Below are 4,867 nucleotides of genomic sequence, written 5' to 3' on the forward strand. Positions count from 1 at the left end.
CCAGCAAGACTTCAGGTCGGGGTCACCTCAAAACAAGAAGGGCTAGGAAGGCGAGTCAGCAGTCACCCCTACATCAGCCGAAGGGATATCTGGTTCCACCTGGTCCACCATAGCATCGCCCGGGTTAACTCACCCCTGCCACCTGAAAGTAAAAACCCTGAAAGACATTGCTGTTTTGTGTGTGAGTTCTTCTGCGACCTGTGGTACTACACACTTACACTGGGCCCTGGGGCCAGCCTCACTCTCGGGAGGCTACAACATCTGACTGCATCGAACACCAGCCCCAGGCGTCCCCTAAACTGCAGTGGCGGTCACCCCCCTGACCGCAAATACCAAGAGTGGCGTCACGAATCCCCCATTGAAGTTAACCTACCTGTGACCAGAAAATTTCCAAGCCCATGGAGACCCTGCGGCGTCCGGCCGGCATCAGAAGATAATGCGGGACTCCAAACCTATTTTTGATAACCAGCACAGATAAAGCAAACAGCTGTGGGCTGCAACCCTGAACTGGCAGTTTTACCTTGGCCAATTATCAAAAATAGAACAGACTCCATACCGGTTTTTTTTATAAAAATAAATAAAATTCAATCATTTAAAAAAAACAGCAAGGGGTCCCCCCTAATTTTGATAACCAACCAAGGTAAAGCAGACAGCTGTGGACTGGTATTATCAGGCTGGGACGGCTGCAACCTCTTGCCTAACACCTTAACTGCCATGACAAGTCCTGTTATGAGTCACCAGTGGGGAAGTATGTTGATGTAACTTGTATTACTAAAGCAAATGTCAAATGATGAACCTTATTTAATGCCAGGAGACACATTGCCGTGTAGGAGTATTCCATATTTCATTGAAGTTAATCCTTAAATCTGAGCCAGGTTTAATCATTTTCTTTTGTTTATCCCTTTTATTATATATGCTGCATTGTTTTCCCCTTTGTAACATCTTTTGTATATTTTTAGAAACACTGTCTTTTTTCTTATTGAATACATAAAATTTAATAGCTTTGCTCCTCTTGCTCTATAAATCTCATCCCCAAAGCCATACGCTACCTGTAACGGGTGTCCAATCAATCTGTATAAATGATTGGTGGTGGCAGCTAGTAGTTACTTTCATTATTGATTTGGCAGTGATCGTACCAAGGTATATTATATAATAGCCCCTCACTGTGGACTCCCCAATAATGTGGAAACAGCGTGGTCCACCCATTAATCATCGGTAAATTGCATATTGGCGATTAAGGGCAGCGGAGTGCTGTTCATGACAAATTGGTGGCAGCGGGTGGATAACTGTGATCTCACAGGTTGTGTCTGTGACAGTGCACATACAGCATGTATTACAGGGAGGGACATTCCCTCAATAGAAACATTTTAAACATGGATCAGGTTGCAAACTGCATATCAGCTTTATACAATTTGGAATTTGTATAGAGCAGTAATACATTTTGCCTAAGGCCTTAATGAAAATATTTTTAGTATGAAACCTAGATTTGAAAAAACTCATGAATTCTACACCAACAGTACAGAAATAACTATGATAGAAGCTGTGTGACTTATTAGCTGCTGAAAACCACCATACCATGGATACACCCAAATCGCACATCCAGCATGTATTTCAGGGAGGGACACTCCCTCAAGAGAAAAATGTGAAACTTGGATCAGGTTTTAATTGTGCATCAATGGCCGTATAAAATCTCGTGACGTATCCTTCTGCTCTGCCTCGGAGTTCATAAACTGGTACATAAAAACAGTCAAGGCTTCTTTGCATACCTCTTGTATTTGCCCAACTTTCGGGAAGGGAAGAACGCTCCTCCAAACTTCCGAAACATTTCTTGCATCTCTTGGAGTGGTTTCAAAGGCTTCTTTTCGTTTTCCCGGACCCTCCCCATGAGTTATATTATAGATCCATTGACTAAGATGATCAGTCAATTTTAAATTTGCAAATTTGTACATCTCCTCCACTTTTCCTAATGGATTTTTCACCAGATCTTCATATCTGACCAGCATGTATTTCCCTTTCAGGAACGGAGGAGGTTTGTAGTTGGCCGTCTTGTACATATTAACATGACTCTCACAGATTTTATGTAAGACCTCATCATTTGTGTCATTTATCTTCATGCCGTTTGTGTCGAGGACGATGCCGTTATCTCCCGCAAGAGCTCTCGGAGCCTGTCCCCGAGACTTCCCGACGGCTCGAGGGTCTCGTACCAAATGGAGAATTTTCAGATTTAAGGAAGGGTCTGTGAGAAGAGGATAGAGCACTGTGATGTCAAAGAGTCGGACCTCTTTCACGACAATGTGGGTATATTTGTGACATGCCGCTTCCATTTTACTAAATGATTAGTTTCCGCAAAGTTTCCTACAATCCGATCCATTTGTGATGTTGAAACGAGAAAAGGATTCGCACACGGGAGGAGAACAGAGAGCCTTACTGGAATACCACTGGAACAAGTGTGAAACGTTCTTATTATTGTCTATATATGTGTCAAACACCGACATGTCACATTTGAAGACCGATCGGACCATGTCCCTTACCGCCATGTGAAGAACGTGGGCACTGTAGCGTGGAAAAGACTTCCATACGTGCCAAGCTGGATCCATCAAGTAGAAGACATCCGGGTGCTGGCTAAAAAACTGACCCAAGAGAGAAGATCCAGACCTCCAGGTGGAAAGAATGAGAAGATGAACCTTCCTTGGTTGTCCTTCTGTCGTTGGTGAATGAACATATAACTTTTGGTGTAAATTAACCAGGAAAATGATTTGTAGGAATATTACTACTGCAAAGAAAGAGCCCATCGCTCTTATCCTTTCCATGGTTTGCTCCAAATTTCCTCTTACTGTAAAAAGCACATAAAAGGCAAAAACATCAATTAAAGGCACTAACCTAAAGCCACTGCTATACTGGCACTATCATGCTGATTCTATACATACCTTAGTTGTCAGCTCGGATGTATAGGTTTTGAAACACAAGCAAGTAAAGTTTGTAAAATGAGCAGTTTTTTGAGTGGCAGCAGCTGCCGATCAGCTGATAGCTGGCGTGGGTATTCATAGTGATTCCCCCCCCTCCCCCCCGCCTATCCATCCTCTCCCTGTTATTTAAGCTAATTCTATTATAAAATCGTTTTACTAAGTGACTAGAAGGAACTGTGCTGATGTCATACCCTTGTGACCAGAAGGGGCAGGGCCTGAGTCAACATAGCTGATACCAGGAAGCAACTTTTTATTTTTTTTTGTTGGCCTAGGCCCTACCCCTTCTGGTCACATGGCTATGACATCAGCACAAAAGAAACACACCCCTGTCTCATGGCGAATCGCAAAGGATCCAGACTGAGAGGAAGTCCCCCTAACTGCATGGGTTCATCAAAGCTTACGGAAATAAATTTAGCCTTACAGTGATTGTAGTCCTCACTGATCTATCTCTGAGGCATCTATCGATGCATGTGGCCAGAGCCATGGCAGCCTCTAATGTCTCAGGAGTATCATATAACATCAATGCATCCTTGAGAGTTTCTGACAGACCTTAGCAAAGATAACTTCTAAGGGCCGGGTCATTCCACCTGGTGTCAGTGGTTGATCTCCGCAATTCAGAACAAAATTCCTCCACGAGCCAGTTTCCCTACAGGAGCTTTCATTGCTGAGAATCAGCAAGAGAGATATGGTGAGAGTAGTCAAAGATGAGGCCTATGGTTGCAAAAAAAACTCATCAGGGGTGTGAGACAGTGCATGGTGAGGAGACAGCACATAGAGTGGCAGACAGCGCACAGGGGGGAGACGGCGCATGGGAGTGGCAGCACAGGGGGGAGACAGCGAACGTAGAGGAGACGGCGCATGGGGGCAAGACCACACATGAGGGGGAGACCGTTCACAGAGGAAAGACAGCGCAAGGGGGAGCGGCGCATGGGGGTGGCAGTACAATGGGAAGACAGCGCACGGGGGGAGACCGCACATGAGGGGGAGACCATGCACAGAGGGGAGATAGCGCACGTGAAGGAAAATGCACATGGAGGAGACAGCGCAGGGGGGGTAGATAGAGCATGGGGGGGAGACAGTGTACAGGTGGAGGAGACAGTCCATAGGGGTAGGAGACAGCCCACAGGGGGAGGAGACAGAGCAACAAAGCATGGGGGGGAGACATGGCATTGGGGGGACAGCACATGGGGGAGACAGCGCACAGGTAGAGGAAACAGTCCACAGGGGGAGGAGACAGCACACGGTGGGGAGACAGCGCTCAAGTAGAGGAGACAGTCCACAGGGGGAGGAGACAGTGCATGGGGGGAACAGCACATTGGGGAGACAGCATTGGAATAGAGAAGATTGGTGATTAAAGATGACCGTGCAGAAGATGAGAGGTTCCACACTTCAAGGCTGATTCAAGTCGTTTTATTACACGTTTGACCCCTTTTTAAAAGAACCAAATATCTGTACTTTGTGTTTAAAAAAGGACTCGGTTCCAACCAAAAATGAGAGATAAGGCTACTTGCATCAGCCTTGAAGTGTGGAACCATCTGCAGCAGCGTGATATTGACTATTAAGATTTCTAATAGGTGGCAATGACACTAGAATTTAAGTCCTCTTCATCTGTTAAGTGGACGTAACACTCCACTTACACTGTGCGTGAGAAATGTCACATAATAGAATATAGCAGATATGGGTAGGAATCCATCTAGGGACACTTAACGTCTTCTCCAGGCAACAAGAATGCAAATAGAAACTGGCCATATGGGATCGATCACTTACGAAGAAGAATACAGTCAAAACAGAGAACATTGAATTAGGATCTTGAGTAGATCTACCTGGAAAATGCGCTAAAGTAAAACAAGGACGTGTACAGGAATAACTGCAGTAAGTCTTAGGAAATCTAAGAAATCTCA

The 4,867-nt window shown here is 45.1% G+C and overlaps 1 pseudogene; it reads right to left on the reverse strand.

The window, feature by feature from the left end:
• Positions 1–1,661: 1,661 nt before the first annotated feature.
• LOC142254387 (carbohydrate sulfotransferase 5-like) lies at positions 1,662–2,810 on the reverse strand (annotated as a pseudogene).
• Between the last annotated feature and the right edge of the window lie 2,057 nt (positions 2,811–4,867).

The sequence above is a fragment of the Anomaloglossus baeobatrachus genome, chromosome 10, assembly GCF_048569485.1.
Source record: "Anomaloglossus baeobatrachus isolate aAnoBae1 chromosome 10, aAnoBae1.hap1, whole genome shotgun sequence".
In the NCBI taxonomy this organism is placed as follows: domain Eukaryota; kingdom Metazoa; phylum Chordata; class Amphibia; order Anura; family Aromobatidae; genus Anomaloglossus; species Anomaloglossus baeobatrachus.